General features: G+C 45.6%; 1 long non-coding RNA gene across 1 annotated transcript; it reads left to right on the forward strand.

Annotated features, from left to right (window-relative positions):
- The first annotated feature begins 2,531 nt into the window (after positions 1-2,531).
- Positions 2,532-10,961, forward strand: LOC124082015 (uncharacterized). The gene is made up of 2 exons (XR_006848223.2): positions 2,532-2,674; positions 7,154-10,961. It is a non-coding gene; the product is annotated as an uncharacterized LOC124082015 (long non-coding RNA).
- The last annotated feature ends 7,501 nt before the right edge of the window (positions 10,962-18,462 follow it).

The raw sequence follows: 18,462 nt of genomic DNA on the forward strand, positions 1-18,462 counted from the left end.
AGTGAGATTCTGACTCAAAATAAAAATGGGGGTTTGGCTCCGTGGTAAAGTACTTCTGGATTCAATTCTCTAGTACAAAAAAAAAAAAAGGTGCACTTTACCAAATCCATCCTTTACAAAAAGTTTGTTTCTCCCTGTGTCTTCTCATTCCCCCATCTTCTACAAGGTCGACTGGGCTGTATGTTTGCCTTCTAGTCGTAGCTAGCCCATTAGGACTTCCCCAGGAAAGTGGAGCACTTCTCCATGGAAACAAGTCCTCCACACAGGAAAGGGAATGACTCACATTCCAGAGCTCCCTCTGAGTTCGCCATCACACCTTGAGGCCAAGAAGGTCCCAGGCTGTATTTTAATGACCATAGAATTACAACTCTCTGAGGAGCACACATCCAGGACTTTCCCCAGAAAGCTGTTTGCTCTCAATTCACTCAGCTGTCCCAGAACCTCCAAGTGATGACATTGAACTATTAAAGTACCCGTTCTCATGCACTTACCACCAAAGTCTTATATAATCTGGTTTTATTAAGAGCAGGAAACCCTCCACGTGCATGCCATTCTGATTACTGACCACTAATAAAACCTCTCAGCTGTTCTAAGTATTCCAATACCCTTGCCTATAAAGCAAGCTGAATTGGCCCAGATTCCAAGCAAGGTGGAAATAGATGGGGTGAAAGAACTCAACCTATGAAAACATGCAATGTCTACAAGGCACCAGAGTAGTCAGTCTAGTCCAACACTTAATTAAGCATCAACCGTGGAGTTGGAGTCAGCTCCACACTGCCTGAGAGCCAACTGAGCAAGCAATGCCATTCAGTGATGTCATCCTGGCAGCTTGAAATCAGCCATGGAGGGAGTATTTACACCACAGAAATTGGCAAACTATGAATCTGGGTGTGCACACAAAACCATGATATACGTTTTGCAGGACACACACCAAGAAAAAAAAAAGTGCTTCGGAATGTAGGAGGGAAAATGGTGAGGTTTACAATTAAACACACACACACACACATACACACACGGCTTCATGAATTCTAGAGAAAGGCTTTCAATGGACCAATGAAGATAGCATGCTAAAGACTAAGGCACGTGCTTAACTCAACTTTCTGTTAGAAAAAAATTAAAGGAGAGGGGTGGACACACACACACACACACACACACACACACACTCGAGTTGTTTTTGTCATTTATCTCTTCTGTACAGAACTAGCCCACCGATGGTACATAGTAACCTTGAGCTGGTTGAGGAACTGGCTGATAAGATACCACCCCACCCCTTCTCTCCTGCCCTCTTCACTTATCCTGGCTAGAATTTGAAATCTGTTTCACAACACAATCACATACTTATAATAATAGACACAAGAATCTCAGGCAGGCAGCAGACACAATCTTGTCTCCAAAAATGGCCGCCTGTGACCTCCCCCAACCTTTGGTAATGGTGTTCGGGGAAAGAATGCTTCAGAATGGTCCACACAACTTAACCCTAAACTTCTCATCATTATATGGGCAATAACTTCAAGCCCAGGCATGCCATCTTCCACAACCATCCTTTCCTTATGGCGTGTCTAGACTGTGGAGCCCCAAGTCATATGATGGCCTCAGGTGAGACCAGTAGATGGTAGATCAGTAGTTCTCAAACTCCCACAAGTATTGAAATCACCTCAAGAGCTTATTTAGCACAAATTACTGGGCCCCATTCCAGAATTTGATGCAGTAGGTCTAGGGAAGGGTCTGGGTATTTGGATTTCTAAACACCTTCTCAAGTGGTGCCGATGCTGTGGGCTTAGGGGTCACACTTTGAGAAACATTAGTGTAAACTTAGAAATAAGACACTGTCCCCAGTCACCCTTTCCCCTTCACTGAACATGACATGCCCTGGTTGCAAATTCTCATGCATACAAGAACCATCTGCAGAGATTGTTAAAAAATGGATCCCTGGATCTCAGCCCCAAAGATTTGGAATTGGAAGATCTAGATGGAGCCAGGAATCTGAACCTCCCACAAACTCTTGGATTATACAAATACTGCTGGATCAAGGTCCAGACTTCAAGATCATTGCATCAACTCTCAGCCCTGGTAGCTTAGAATTGACACATGGGGCCTACCCCAGACCAACTCAGCAGTGGGTCTGGGTACAGGGGTGTTTTTAAAGCTCCTGGGGTATGTTCTAATGTGCAGACAGGATTTAAAACAACCATAGTGTCTGTTCTCTGGGCCCCAACTGGTCTCCAATCAGTCACTCCTAGAGGCTAGTAAGCCCTAAGCCTCCATCCTCAGTCTGCAGGTGGGTTTTGAGTAAAGGGCAGAAGGCCCAACATGAAGTACAGTGGGAAGCGCTGGGCACCTGGGGGCAGGAGGTACAGGCACACCACAGAGATCCTGAAAAACAGTCTTATCTCTTTCTCAATGTTGTTGAGGGCTGTCCCTGCACCCAGCAGAGACTAAATAAAGAAAAATGAAACCACTAACCAGAAACATCCGGCTCAATAGGCCAAGCAGACAAGCAAGGTTTGGTATTGGCCCCGGAAGACTATCAGCTGAGCACCTTGGCCCAAGAGAGGAAACGGAAGGCACTGAGGCAGTCCACAGCCCAGCCACAGTGTCCTCAGATGGGCAGCTCAGGCCTGGTGGAGGGGTGTGGCCGCAGGTGGGATGCAGCCGTGTTCAGCCCTGTGAGCAGGTATGGGATGAAGGGCTGCCCAGGGTGGGGCTATAAGATGGGAGGAGTCGGGGTGACAGCAGCAGCTGCTGCTGCAAGTGGCCAGGCAAATGGGGAGATGGTACAAATAGGAGAGTAGCCCCATAGAGGCCCTGAGCAGGTAGGCAGTCGAGATGAGAGGTCAGGAGGTGGAGAAAAGCAGAACACAATGACGGGCAAAAGAGCAAGTACCCGCGGGCCAGGTGGTACTAGAACAGGAAGGAGGAAGAGGGGGAAATGGGCAGGTTTTGGTGGAGAAGTGAGACTCCAGCCATCTGCAAACTGCCTGGTGAGGCCAGGAGTGTGACAGGGACAGGAAGGAGCGCTCACTCCTTTTGCCAGCATCTGTGTCTTGAGGGGTCAGTCTGAGTCACAAGGATCCACCATAATGTTGGAAAGAGGGACTGTCCCATGAATGTGGCCTGAGCAGCCATGGCAAGGAGCATCACAGGGTAGGGAGGTAGGCACTCATACGAGTGGGACATGGAAATATCCCAGTGCCCAAGCCACAGCCTGGCCCCATCAGATCTCTAGGGCAGACCCACGCATGCGTGGTTTCAAAGCTCCCTGGGACATACGAAGGTTGCTGTGGGGCCCATAGATGTGGAGTGGTCCCTACTGTCAGGTGGGCTACAGGGAGGCTGCAGGGAGAATTCTCTGGAGAGTTCTCAGCTAGGAGGACCCTCAGACAGCATGGTTTGTCAAGTGGTAGTTGTCCCCATACCTGGGTCAGAGGTGGCATGCAGTTACATGCACTTCTTGAGCTCTGGGTCTGGAGACTTAAGCTGTATTCCAGGCCCTCTACAGACCTGTGGGATCCTTTTCTGCTTGTCTATGGATCATTTTTATTTTAAGCTCCTTGAGAGACATCCATGCTCTGCTGGTTTCTGGCAACCCTGATGTAGACCAAGAAAGAGAGCTCAGGACACAACCTCGAGGAGAGGATCAGGAGGGTAGGCCAGGGCCTCACACAGGGTGATCTCCCTCATCACCCATCCTGGGCAGCCACTGCCCTCAAGGGCCAGCTTCTCCACTTCAGGGCCCCACCTGGCTCCTTGACAGGAACAGACTCTGAGCCCAGCACAGGGCTTTGTATGGTCTCTGAGTCCCCACACTTCCTGATTCTCCATGCCCCCCACCCCGCCCCCGCCCCAAGTATAGTGAGAGGGCAACATCTCCAAGACCACACTTCCAATGAGCTCAGGTTTGGGATTCACTCTTTCATGAGGATTTGCTTATATTTTTTTGAGGATGTGCTTACTGACTTGAGTGCTAATGGATCTTTTTAACTTGCTCTTTGAGAATTAGAACAACAGAGTGATCGGGTTTTTGTGTTTGTGGAATTGCTTCTTTTATCTTACACCAAGTCAGAACCCATATGAGACAGTTCACCTGTGAATTCCTCTGGGTGTCTTTTAGCAAGTGGATGCAGGAGCCACATTTTTGGATTGCCACTAAAGTATCAATTTTTAAAAAATATAAACAGTAAACAGTGTGTTGTGTTGTATTGTGTTGGCTTGGTTTTTGGAAGTGTGGTCCAAGAACCATCCAAATCAGAATCACTCAGTGATTAACAATGCAAATCCCTAGGGCCCCTCCAGACCAAATAATCAGAAGCTCTGCAGCTGGAGCCTGATTCTGCACCCTAAAGCTCCCTGGTGATTCCTGTGCACATCAAAGTTTAAGAACCCTACTTATCCTTCAACTGAGAGAGAGGGGGAGAGGGAGAGACTAGTTGGTTGTGTGTTAAAGAGATTGGGCACAGAGGCTGACAGATACTTAGGACCAAGATGTCTCTTCCTGTACCCAATCCCACTCCCATAAGCACTGCCCCTTCTGTGTCCTTTTGCATGTGGACATCCTGTGTAGTCTGTGTGCCATCACTGAGCTCGCGCACACTATGGGCACCTTGGCTTGTGATACCTCCAAATTGTCACCAGAGGGCACCAGAGCATCTCCAAAAACCTCTCAAGGCTCCCTTGTTCTTGCTCTCCATTTCCATGGCAGACAGTTCACTCTCCACAACTAGGATCCCAATCTGTCCCCACTTCACTGTCACTGATTCTCAAAGGACACTGCAGCTCGTCAGAGTGAACAGCTGCTAAGAAAAGCATTAACTAATCGTGAATCCTGAGGAATCTACCTTATGCTTCTAAGACTGATTTCTCCTCCTAAAAAAGAATTATCACAGACCTATCACTGGAGTTCTTTTCAAAGTGAAATGAGATAATAGAGGAAAACCTCCTCGACCATATCCTGGTTATTATTCTACCATCAGGAAGTGATGTAAATTGCTAGAAAACCAGAAGCCTTGAAATGCAAAAATAATTTTTTTTAATTTTATTATTAACAAATCAAAATTCAGTCATGGCTGTCTTTCACACATATATTCCAAAATTTTTCCACCCTTTTTATAATTTTTGGTCTCTGCCTGTATTTTCCACGTAGCACAGTTCAAAACTCTGCTGGTGAGCAGAAAAGCATGGTTAAAAAAGAGGAATCGCCTCCAGCAGGCCAGGCCAGCTCCTCAGCTCACACCCGACCCACCTGACTCTCTTTCTTAAGGCTAGGGGGTTTATTTTTAAAACAGGTGTAACTCAAATTTTGTTCCCTAATTCATTGTGCTGTACACAGCATTGCAACAATTTATTCTGTGAAGATAATTATAATAGGAACTCTGATGGCAGAGGATGATGTGGAGGTGGAGTAGATGGAGTTGGTGGTGGTGGAAGTGGTGGAGGTGACAATGGTGGAGGTAGTAATGGTGAAGTCGGTGGTTTTGGTGGTGGTGGTGGTGGTGGGTAGGTGATGGTGAAGCTGGTGTAGTATTGGTGGAGGTAATTGGTGAGGGTGGAGGTGTTGGTAGCATTGATGGGGGTTGATGGAGGTGGTGGTAGACTCTCTTACTTAGCATCCTTCAGAAGTTTCTCTTGCCTGAAGGATCAAGCTCATGTTCATGACCCAGCTCCTGCTTACTTCTTCACTCTTACTTCTCATCAGCCACACACACACACACACACACACACACACACACACAGTCTCTCTCTCTAACACACACAAAGTTCTTCCATACTTGAAAATCTCTGAGCCTCCATCCCAATGCAGAATTTTATTCTGTTTTCATTCATTGCTGCTCTGACCACTTCTTTTCTTCAGTCTTCAGAGCCCGTTCAGTATTCAGATCCCAGTTTCAATGTCACTATCATTTTTTGCATTCTTCAATACTTCGGTGGCATTTGGGGATACCTCATCTGTAATTTCTCTGGTGTGGCTTGTAAGAAATTCATGGGGTCTCTCTGCCTGCCAGAGGTGGCCTTTCAATTGGTCTCTCCAAAGGCCCATTTAGACTGATCCAAGAACCCTAGCCAGTTCCCGTGCAGACCCTGCAGTCCCGCCATTGCAGTCTTACAAACACGTTGTGAGATCGGGTGACAGAGTAGTGTGTGCTCTAGGCTCAGACAACCTATCACAAGTCTTTTTGTTTCACTTTGTTTTGTTACATCTTATTAAACTAACATCTTCCTAGAAAAGTTAACTAATCATCAGGGTGTCACTTAGTCAATGAATTTTGCATAAATGAACACACCCATGTAACCAGCACCCAGCTCAAGCAAGAGAATATCACTAGCATTCAGAAGCCCCTCAACAGTTTTATTTTTTAAAAAGTAGGTTTAAACTTATGATGTAAATATGAGCTGCCACATTTCAAATATGTGAGTAGATAGTAGCTTTTTCAAAGATCTATTAAAAGTTTCAGAAGCCAAAATGCTTCCGAGGAAGTCGCTTTAGGGATCTGGATACACAGTGTTCCTTTCCAAAGCAACACCCAAGCCCTTAGCTAACCTGGAGCTCCTGCGGGGGAGAGAGCCAGGTACACACACTACTTGAGTGAAAGGACCAACGATGTTTGGAGAACACCACGTTAACTGTAAGGACATTCCGAAGAGGTTCAGGGAATGAGATGGGAACACCTACGTGGTTGCCTGCCAACTCCAACATGTCTCTCTATGAGGGACATCACAGGTACCATCTCACCAATTCCCTTGAGTGGGTCACCCCATTTGAAAGCAAAGTAAGCTGAGGAAAGACAACAGACTTGTGTCAAATCCACAGATTATGATGTTCAAAAGCCCCTTAGAAACAGGATTTCAGTCATCTGGCATCTTACAAAGAACAGCATAGGCAAAAACCCTGGGTGGAAGAGAGGACAGCTCCTCAGGCACTTCCATCCCAGGGGCCCTGACACCTCTGTGCAACGTCCCCCCTAGGAGAATGAGAGTTAAGGATGGAGGGGCAGGGTAGCACCTTCTTCCGGAAGCAGGGTCCTGGAAACCAGGTGGAGGGGCTTTAATGCAGGGTTTTGTGCCTTATCCCTACTGCCCTTCCCTGCATGATGGCTGGGAGTTCAAGGTGGGGACCTTGCCCTTCTTGTATAAGTGCACCTTCTTCTGTATTTCTAAGGACGCCTTGATGTTTCACAAGGATATTTCGCAGTCCTCCTGCGCTGGAAATGTACTGGCTCTGTTCCTGACACATTCCTATGGCCCCCAGCGTCACACAGGTGTTTGGGACAGCACCTGACCTCCTAATCTGATGGGCTTACAAGGAAAGGTCAAGCCCCACAGCTCACACAAGCTGCAGGACAAGTCTGTGGTGCTCAGTGTGTGCACAAGGATTCCAGAACATTCCCTTTATCTCAAGAGGCCCTTGTACCCCGAGCAGTATACTCCCAGGTTAACTCCCAGGCCCTGTCGAGCTGCCTGGAGGCCTCACTCTGCTCTGCCCTTTGCAACTGCTGAGGGAGTCACCACGTCCCCTGGAGGTGCAGCAGGACTGGCGCCCTCACAATGAACCTCATCAGCCCTGGACAGGTCACCTCGCCAACCCTTGGCTTCCTTGGCTTCTAAAAGGAATATGATGCCACCTGAAGGGTTGAAGGAGCATCTGCCCCCATCTCATCAAAAGTACAAGCTCTAAAGGACCCTCCATGGCCAGCAGAGCTGAGCAGAGGGACCTGGTATGAGGGTAGCTGAATAAGCCTCCGGGGAATGGCTCTGCTTCCTCATCCTCCTCCTGCCTCTGACAGCTCCCCTGCTGTCCCAGAAGACCCTCCCTGGCCTCATCTTCCCTGTCCCATCTTTGTCAACAATGCCCAAGATTCTTTCCCAGACTAGAGACCCACAACTCCAACACCATCCTGGGTATTTCCAGACATCTCAAACGCATGTCACAAAATAGACTCCCACCCACCTCTTCTCTATGCCATATTGTGACTTTAAACTTTTCATGACGTATACAGACTCACCTTAAAGTGCACATGCACAAACTGAAACACCCAGGGCACCAGCACCCAGATGAAGAAACAAACATTGGTGGCACCCCAGAAGTCCCCTGTGCCCCTTCCAGTAGGGACCAAAATCCTGACTTCTGTCAGTTTAGCCCAGTTTTAAACTTGGTATAAATGGCATCATTTAGTCATACCCTCCTGTCACTAGCTTCTTTCACTCAACACTGTGAGATTGACCCCCAGCCTTGGGAGGAGTTGCATGTGATTCGTTCTCTTGCAGGGTGAGGGTCTCACTAGTTGTCTACTCTAGTGAAGGGCAATTGAGCTGCTCTCCATTTGGGGCCACTTGGGTACTGCTGTAATGGAACATTGTTGTGAATGTCCACAATTTATTGCTTAAGTGTACATCACCTGGCAGCATTTAAGAGAGTCTGACCTATATATGGTAAGATGGGAAACTGGGGAGGAGTCATGAAGGAATATGGCCTCCAGCCAAGGGAAGATGCTGAACCCAGGCAGCATGGCTCACAGCCTGCAGCCAGGCTCTACAGAGGAGGAACTGGCCATACCTCAACCCCAGTCCCTGGGAACTCCAGGCCTCCTATATTTGGGTTGGCCTGGGTTTGCAGCTGAGGTTGGAACCATCCTAGATTGTCCACAAGGAGCCCTGTAGAAACAGGCTTCCTTTCTGCTTGCCAACCTCACAGTGGCCCATGTGTCCCCAGAACTGGCCAATCTACATGCCTAGAGAGGCTCAGCCCTCCCCAGTTGCTATATAGCCCTAGAGGGCGGCCGAAGCTTCCCTGGAGGGCTGGCTGATGGCTGTTTTGTGCCTGAGGATGGTTGACCTGCAACAAGAGCCGATGACCAAAGGCCATCCATGCACGTTGCAGATGGCAGAGGCATTGTCCCCTGGACTACCTGTCTAGTCGTAATGCTAGAGTGCTGGACTGAGAGCCATGAAAATATACCCCTACCCCTTTGCTACCCCCAAGACACACATGCCTTATTTCAGTACCATTCAAGAACTCATCCTAGCCCTTCAAGTCCTCAGAGTGACAGTCATTCACTCATATAGTCACCCATAGACTCGGCATACAGTTATTGAGAATCTTTGTGAGCCAGATACTGATCCTGAAACTGGATTAAGTAATGAAAAAAAACCAGCCCAGACTCTGCCCTCAGGAAGCCTGCAGGCTGGTGAGCAAGCTCGGTTGTGGCAAATAAGCTCCCCCGTTTTGCATCCTACCAGGTACCTGTGTCACTCTGGGTGATGCAAGCCTATAGTTGCAGCTCTGGCCTGAAGATTGACCTTCTCTCAGACAGAGAGATTTCCTTTGGAAAGTGTAGTCAAGTGTCCATGAGTGTAATGTAAGCTACAGAAAGTACAGTTTCACACAGGTAGGATATTTTTTTTTGGAGGGGAGGGGTAACTTTTAGCCAAAGGAATTGTATGCTGGGGTGTGGTGGGAAGGAATCACTGCAGGACCCCTGGGTTTATAAGGTCAAGGAATCCAAAATGCAGACCCAAAGAGTGCAGGGGAGGGGCACAAGGCAAATGCATAGGGAAGATCCCAAAGCCTTTTTAGGGTTGGCCCTGCAGGACAGGAGACATCAGTCCTGTGGAGGGCAGGCTGCAGAGGTTTCTGGCTGGATGGTAGGCACTGGTGCCAGGCCCAGGCCTGGAGGGAGCCCTGCCCTCTGCAAGTGCACATAAGCCTCTTGTGACTGTGATGATCTCTCTTGGTGACTGACAGCCGGGAGGCATCCACCAAGCCTGTGTGAAGCAATGGGGCATCAAGCAGAGGGTGGGGCAGACTAAGCTAATGGAGCCTAATGGGAGGAAGGGGTGACAGGCTTCGCCTAGAGCAGCACTTTCCCCAGGCACAGCCCAGCTTGTGACAACACGCTCCCTGCTGCCAGCTGGAACACGACCGTGACTCTCTTGGGCTCACCATGGCATCTCCAACCAAGACGCTGGAATCTGTGAACTGTCACCACTCCAGGAGGCTGACTGCATTCCTTCTTTCCAAGTCTCAAGGAGAAAGATGTCCTAGGGGGGCGCCTCCCAAATGTAAGGTGCACACAAATCCCCTGGCGCTTAAGACAGCTCGGGACTCGGGTGGTCTGAGTGGGACTGAGATTCTCATTTCTCACAAGTTCTAGAGTGTGCAAAGCTACCTGTGAGTAGGCCACACTTTGAGTAGCAAGAGTTGAACATTACCAGAAGGGAAGAAACCAAACTGTCACCTCGGTTTGGGGCGGGGTGGGGGGGTTGGATCTAGCACCTGGTTGTACAGGCAGTTTTTAAAGTACAGATAACTGATTTCTTGAGCAGTCTGCTTCATGAGATGCAAATAAAATACGGGTTTTTAAGTCATTCTCTTTCAACAATCAGAAAGCTTCTTTTTTTTTTTTTTTTTTTTGAGTAATGGAACTGAGATGATGGCACCATTGTTAGAAATAGGGAAGCCATTTAAAGAAGAATGAAATTATGGCATTTGTCAGTCAATGGACGGAGTTGGAGAATGTCATGCTAAGCAAAATAAGCCAATCCCAAAAAAAAACAAAGGCCAAATGTTTTCTCTAACATGCGGATGCTAATTCACAATGGAGGCCCAGCACTAGAGAAGAATAGCATTACCTGAGATTAGGTAGAGGGAAGTGAAGGGAGGGGAGGGGAGGGGATGTGGAGATGGAAAGATAGTAGAATGAAACAGACATTATTACTGTATGTATATATGTGACTACATGACCAATGTGACTCTACAACATGTACACTCAGAAAAATGAGAAATTATATCCTATCTATGTATGATATATCAAAGTTCATAAATGCATTCTACTGTCATGTATAGCTAATTAAAACAAATAAAAAATTTCAAAATTAAAAAACCCTCAAAAAAAGAAAGAAAGAAGGAAGCCAGAGACAGATGGTTTAAAGGTAAATAATAATAAAAACCACCTTTGCTTCAATGCCAATCATGTGCTATGATCTTGTTTCATCTTTTTATTTGGTAAATTAACCTTCATTCATTTTATGGTAAAATTAACTTCCCTTATGCTGTTATTCCTCACTATAATTTGAACCTTATCTGTCAAACTCCAAAATCCATCTGATCCCCCTGTGACACACTTCCTTGTGGTGGGTGAGGAATCAGGGTTAGGTGGATTCAGTGTAGTAGTTCTCAACCTTGCCTGTGCATTAGAATCACCAAAAAGTCTTCTGAAACCCCTACACCTCAAACTAACTCCATAAGACTCTCTAGGGGAGGAACTCTTCATCAGCATTTTTTAAAGCTCCCCAGATATTTCCAATATGCAGACAAGCCTAAGAGTCACTGATTCAGCCCAACTCTTCCTCTAATAAGTGAGGCAGTTTGTTAAGCTAGTAGGTGAAGTGCCAATTCCATCAGAGTCCAAGCCAGTAGACAGATCTCCATTCCTACCCCCCAATAAACCAATAACCAGCTGACCATAAATGATGCTGTAGGATGAAGTAGAACAGGAGGGGAAGGAGGTGGAATCTTGCCAAGGGAAAACAAGGGGAGAAGACTGAGAATTCAAGCCAGCGCACATTTAGAGCTGAGAAGATTCAGAAAGATAGAGAAGTTCAAACGACTTAAATCCTTGGAATGAAGAACAATATCTTACTCAACTAAGAACCTTATTTTTTGACATACATTCAACAATGGCCAGATGGGTGATTGAATCCAATGGACCAAAATATTGAGAAGCCAGGTGGAAGAGAGAAATGGGGTTCATGTTGGTACTGAGGAAGGGGACAATGACAGAAGAGACTTTACCTGGTATGCAGCATCCAGAGCGGCAAAAAAGCATGTGGCCATCATGGGAAAACACGTTTGGGGATTTTGTTTTGAGGCTTGGGATTATTTTAAACTAATAAGACAAAATATACCAGGTAGAGAGATAAATGAAGCAATCCATTTGAAGCAAAAATGTGGAGGCTCTGCTAGGGACCTCAGTCCATCATCTCTGTCCAACTGAGCTGAGAGGCTGAGGCTGCCACCCTCTCCTCCAACAGAAATCTCAGATTATAAAATGAGCAAAGCTCTGGGAACCCAACCTACCACCAAAGCTTTCTTCAGGCAACTTATTTCCACCCTTCAGACTGTCATGAATATTATTTTAAATCTAGTTTTTCTTTTTTCAATGCTGGAAACTAAAGACTATTAAAAAATTGCTTGTTGGACTTGCATGGCAGTTCAATATCTCTTTGAGATTCATGGACCCCAAATGGGGGGGAAAAATAAGTCAGAATTCTAAAGGATGTTGGGCATTCAAAGCCTATATGAGGATATCATATTATTATTTTTTCATTGCTATGAAAGAATACTTGAGTGGTACTTTATAAAGAAAAGAGCTTTATTTAGCTCATAGCTTGGGATGCTAAAGTCCAAGATTGGCCTCTTCAGTTTACATTCTTGTCAGGGCCTCATGGTGGATGGCATCACAATGGTGTGAGCTTCTTTGAAAGCAATTACATGGCAAGAGAGGAAGCCAGAGAGCAGGAGGGATCAGGCCTCACTCTTTTATAAAACATCCCTCATGAGATGCCCCAGCCACATAACCACCTCCCACGAGGCCTCACCTCTTCAAGGTTCCACCACCCATTTACATCATCACACTGAGGACCAACTTCCAACACACGTGTTCAAAAATGACATCTCCTGAGCTGCATCCTACGTGCTCTTCTGTGTGGAGGAGGGACTTCTCATCCATGTGTGACCTCAGCTGACACTTGAACATGGATGTCCAGTGTCTCACTGAGTCATGCATTTGGGGAATAGAGAGCTAATAATAAGGCATAACTCTGGCTTCACTCACATCAGCACTACCCAACCCCCACAGGCCACCATAAAATAACTAAATATTAGCCCTTCATTCAGTTACATCCTTTGATCCAGGCTTTGGGAAAATAAATAACTTAAGCTTTGGGAGAAATACCACAGGTGGGAAAAACAGATAAAGCCATGGGAAATCTGTTCTCCTTGTCCATAATCTACCTTGTCCCACATTTCTATTTCTCCAACACCCAGTATTGACACCGCAGTTGGGAGAAGGTACCTCTGGTCCCAAGAAACTCAGGCTTTAACACAGATGTTTCCATTATTGGAAACAAAGTTGATGTGAGCATATCTCCAAATAAGAGTCACCACCGAGTTAAGATTTCCCATCTTTTATTTAAAAGCAGGGACTCGTGGTAAACTAGGAACCCTTCTAGTCCCATCACCACTTTTGCATCTTAGTTTTAAATGAGAAATTGAAAGTTTTGTACTGTCCAATAACTGCATGGAAAACATGATAATATAATGCTTAGCTGATTTTTAACATTTTATAAGAGATATTGCATCAAAAAAAATAATGCCCTCTCCACCAGGTTCAATTTTGGTTTTGAATAAAACATGGAGTCATTTGTACTTTAACAGCAGGATGCAGCATTAGGGGTGCACAGAAATTCTCCACCATGTCTATCTCTCTTAGCACCCTGGCACAATTGCATTTCCTGGACCAATACTCTTGTAGTGAGAGTTGCTAAGACTCTGATACAAACCTCTGGTCACATTCATATAAACCAACTCAGTTGGTAAACTCAACTTATCAACTCAACAAGTTGGGGAGGCAATAAATTTGGTCCACTTTCAAGCTAGCTGATGGCACAACACCATCATGTTTAAAAAAAAAAAAAATTCTTGTTCATCCAGAGTGGTCTCTTTAAGATGACTGACCATGAATATGGAGCAAGGGACATGCTCCCTGTGTCAGAATTTTAGGTAGCAGGGAGCATGAAGGTTGCCATGGAGTTTTTGTGCTTATCCATCAGGTAACTGGGACAAGGCTGGCTGACCATGCTCCACTGTGTGCCCCACATGTGGAAGAGTAGCATAATATTGGGAACCACTTCTGGCTGCCCCACTTGAACTTAATACCCTTCCTGTTGGCCAGCCTAGCCATTAGCTTGATTTGACACAGCTGCAGAGCCAGTGTCTGAGTGGTATGTCACATGGGAACAGCACTGTGGATCTGAGGATGGTTAAGGACACTTTCTCACAAGGACATCAGCGGCCAACTGAAGAATCTGAGGATGCAATGTGGTTGGTCCAGTTTCAAATAGGCCCACGGGACAGTCACAGAATCATTTTCCCTGATGTTCCTTTTACCCTTAGCCCTGACTCCAGGCTTGGCAGATACCAAAAGAAAGAGAAGAAAAGGCCAGGGGAGTGGGACTGTGGAGCACTTCTGATAACACAAAGGGTCCTTTAAGTCAGGCTGAGGATATTAAGCCAGAAGACGTTAAACCTCCAGTTGGGACAAGGGTGAGGAACCTAAGTCGGTGGCCACCTCCCTAGCTTCAGAGAGCAAGCTCACTGGAACACATCCTCCCTACCCCCACCCGCTGATAGTCCCCCTGGTGAGCCACCAGGATCCCCAGTGCTCAGAGAGTCTCATTCTCAATGGTGATGCCAGGTGCATCCCATCTTCTCTTCCTGGGCCTGTTGTAAAATAAAGCACAGCTTCCTAAGCCTGGGAGCAATAGGACTGTGTCTCCCACAATGAGGAAACACTCACTGTGACTGGGTCACCCTCAGGAGGAGGCCCAGGGAAATGTGTGTCCCTGTAACTTACTTTTCCCAACACTTGAATCCTTCCTCAACTAGTCTAATGAAATTCAAAAGATTCTCCTCCTACCCATATTCCTCACCCCTTTCCTCAGACATTTGACTGCCATCTGCAAGAATTTTGTTGCTAGAAATGTACACTTCTAGGGTATTTGTTGACCTCTTAGACCTGCAGCATTTGTACGTGCACAACCTACCCATTCTTAGGCACTGCCTGAGGACATCAGAGACTTGCACTATGGACCTAGACTGGCCTAATTTTAATTTAAAAGCTGGAAAAATGATCCCTGTGGTTATCTGATGAAAGTTGCACGTAGGGATTGAGATCCTGTCACCTTTCTGCTTTGTGCCGGAGTGCTCCCAGCTATTAAGCCCCATTTCATTTCTTAAATGGAGCTGGATAATTGCAGAACTTTACGAACTGAAAACATAAGTACATCCATACCTCCTGCCATCAGCCACCCCAAGCTCCCCAGGCGAGGGCAGGCAGCAGAAGTCTGAGAAAAACATTAGCACTAAGCGCCTGCCTGTCGGTTGGCTGCGCATCTGGGCAATGCCTACCACAAAGGGTGGCCCCCAAGTAGTGTTCTGGGTCAGTGGGAGATTTGGCTTTCATCTGGTGCTGTTTTGTCTCACTGTTTACCAAACCAAAACCTCCCTGGGCTCAGAACATACTGCAGGGGAACATTCTGTTCCAGACTGTGATCTCTGCTGCGCCCTCGGTGCTAGGATAAAGAAGAATGTGAATGCTTTTTCTTTAGCACTCTCTCTGCCACTTAGAAAAGACTTGCTTGGGATGCAGAAGAGCCTTCCAGCGGTCTCTTGCAAAATTCCCAATTGTGGGCACTGCCCAACTGCATGTGTTTAAGGTACAGAGTATAAATAAAGTTAAACTTCCTATAAACAGATTCAGAGCCAGCAGTAACCAAAATGAAATTGTGTTGTAATAAGTCCTGAGCCAAACCCATATTTAGAAACATGTAAAAATGCAAGACATCATAGAGAAACGTTAAAGCTAGTCATTATCCAATTTTGTTCTTCCTTCTTCCCCGTTTCTTCACCTGACTCTTATCATCTCTTACGTTGACCTAACCATCTTTCTGGAAAGAAAGCCATTGATCATCAATAAAGAGAATTATTGGATCCTGATCTTGTCATCCAGAACCTTCCAGCCCAGGTGGGACTGTAAAAATGACAAGATTTTTTTAAAAATATAAGACAAAAATTGAAGGGAGACCAGCAAAGTGGAGGGAAGGGACTGGGGGAAGGAGGAGGAGGAGAAAGAAAGAAATACTGGAGAACAATATCGACTAAATTGTATTTTTATATCATGTGCATGTACAAATACATATAGTGAATCCCACTATTATGTATAATTATAATATGCCAATGAAAAATATGAAAAAAAGTTCAAATTTTCTTATAATTCACTGAGGAAATTAATTATACTAACCAAACAACATCAAATAGCCCTCCCCACATTTGTAGAATAAACTATATTGAGGCATTATAAATAAATAGATAAATACAAAAGAAGAAATACAAACAAATATATGAAGAAATACAACAAGTATATGAAGAAATGTTTAACATCTTTAGAAATTAGGGAACCGCAAGTTAAAACTACACTGATATTTCATCTCACACCAGTCAGAACGGCAGTCATCAAGAATACAAATAATAATAAATGCTGGAGAGGATGTGGAGAAAAAGGAACACTTTCACACTGCTAGTAAGATTATAAATTAGTACAACCACTATGGAAATCAGTATGGAAGTTCCTCAAAACACTAGGCATGGAATCACCATATGACCCAGCTATAGCACTCCTTGGTATTCATCTTAAAAAGTTAAAGTCATCTTACTACAGTGATACATACATACTTGTGTTTATAGCAGCACAATTCCCAAGAGCCAAATTATGGAGCCAGCCTAGGTGTTCATCAACAGATGGACAGATAAAGAAAATGTGGTGTTTTATTCAGCCCTCCCTCAAGAAAAATGGAATTATGTCATTTGCAGGAAAACAGATAGAACTGAGAGCATTATGTTAAGTGAAATAAACCAAACTCAGAAGGTCAAGGTTGTGTGCTTTTTCTTATATGTGGAAGCTAGAGAGGAAAAAGGAAAAAAAAAAGGTGGAGGAGGATCTCAGATACCAAAGGAAGATCAGTAGAGGAAAGGGACCAGAAGGTGGAAGGTAGGGAGGGAGGAGGGATGTGCTGGGGAGTGATATTGGCCAATTACATTGTTATATTATGTGTATGTACAAATACGTAACAACAAATCCCACCATTATGTACAACTATAATACACCAATAAAATGTGTAAAATAAATAACAATATAAGGGGGCCTGGGGGAATGAGAATATAGACACAAATTGCTCTAAGCTCACAGGTGTCCACTGGGAAATCCAAACAGATGTGGGCAGAGTATGGGTAGGAAGACAGGAGAGAGAACTTTCTCTGAGCAGAAATTCCATAAAGAAAGAAGACAAGAGAAGTTCTGTGTATCTTCATTTATGACTGTAGCCAGGCAGAGATGGAAGATGGGTTTTCGAGAACAGGGACAGAGAAGGGTGTGCAGAGGACAAGCGGTGGAAAGACACAGGGGAGTCAAAGAAAGCAAGGCAAGGGCAAAAACACTTAGCAAGTGACACTCTATAAATGACACCAGGAGGCAATGCAGAGAGAACTAAGGAAAAGGCAGTGAACTGGGCCATCAGAGCTATTTAAAAATCCCCCAAACACACACGTGCTGTCAGTAGTGGGTGCCCAGTTGCCTCCCTGATGGACAGCCTGGGTTCTCTCCAAAGCCTGGCAGCAACCAACCTTGGCATCTTTAGATCTTGCAATATGAGAACTTTTTTTGGGGGGAGCAGGTACCAAGGATTGAATTGGGAGCTTTTGAACACTAAACCCTATTTTGCATTTTATTTACAGACAGGGTCTCACTGAGTTACTTAGTGCCTCACTGTTGCTGAGGCTGGCTTTGAACTCACAATTCTCCTGCCTCAGCCTCCCAAGCCTCTGGGATTTACAAGTGTGCACCACTGCACCTAGCACACAGTATGAGAAATTTGCAAGCCCTGTGTCAACCTCCTATCTGACTCAAGGTTATGGTCCAATGTTTGCCTCCATATCCATGTCTGCATCCTTTTGGAGGTCAAGGCTAGGAAGAATATTTTCCCCTAGTTCAAGCTGTGGAGAGAGAGAACCATTCAGTAATCCTCCAGGGCAAAGCAATGCTGATTGAGAGGGGCAAACACAGTGGCACTTCATGCGTCAGGCACAGAGCTTTCCATCTGTCACCCTTCGTTATAACCTTATAAAGGAAGCAAACTTACTCCACTGTACAGTGAGGAATCTGCGTTTCAGAGAGGGTAACATACCTAAGGTCTCACTGCTTGTAAGGGACAAATCAGGATTCAAACTCAGGTTTGCCAGAATTAGAATCCCAGGTGCTTTGACTACCTGTGCATACCATATAAGGAGGCTGTCTTTTGTGACCTGAACTTAAGGTCAGAGGGCGGGGAGGGAGGAAGGGCGTAGTGTAGTAGGAGGTGGTTCTGCTAGCCCTGAGACTTGCTACACACCCTCAATCTGACCCGGGCCAAGACAGAAGGCTGCATGGGTGCCATTCAGAGGTGGCTTCCTGATGAAGTCTATAAATATGTGTTGATGACTGAGTTAATTCAGTTAATGAATGAATTAAGCAGACATATGAGCAGAAATTGGAAATATTGGGCAGCACTAGAGTGATGAACAGTATAAACTTTGATGTTATACTTGGGGCAAGTTATTTAGGCTCTCTGGGTTTCAGTTTCCTCACCTGTGAAATG

This window comes from Marmota monax, unplaced genomic scaffold (genome assembly GCF_021218885.2).
Source record: "Marmota monax isolate L192 unplaced genomic scaffold, Marmota_monax_Labrador192_F-V1.1 WCK01_AAM20220418_F8-fsc00031, whole genome shotgun sequence".
In the NCBI taxonomy this organism is placed as follows: Eukaryota; Metazoa; Chordata; class Mammalia; order Rodentia; family Sciuridae; genus Marmota; species Marmota monax.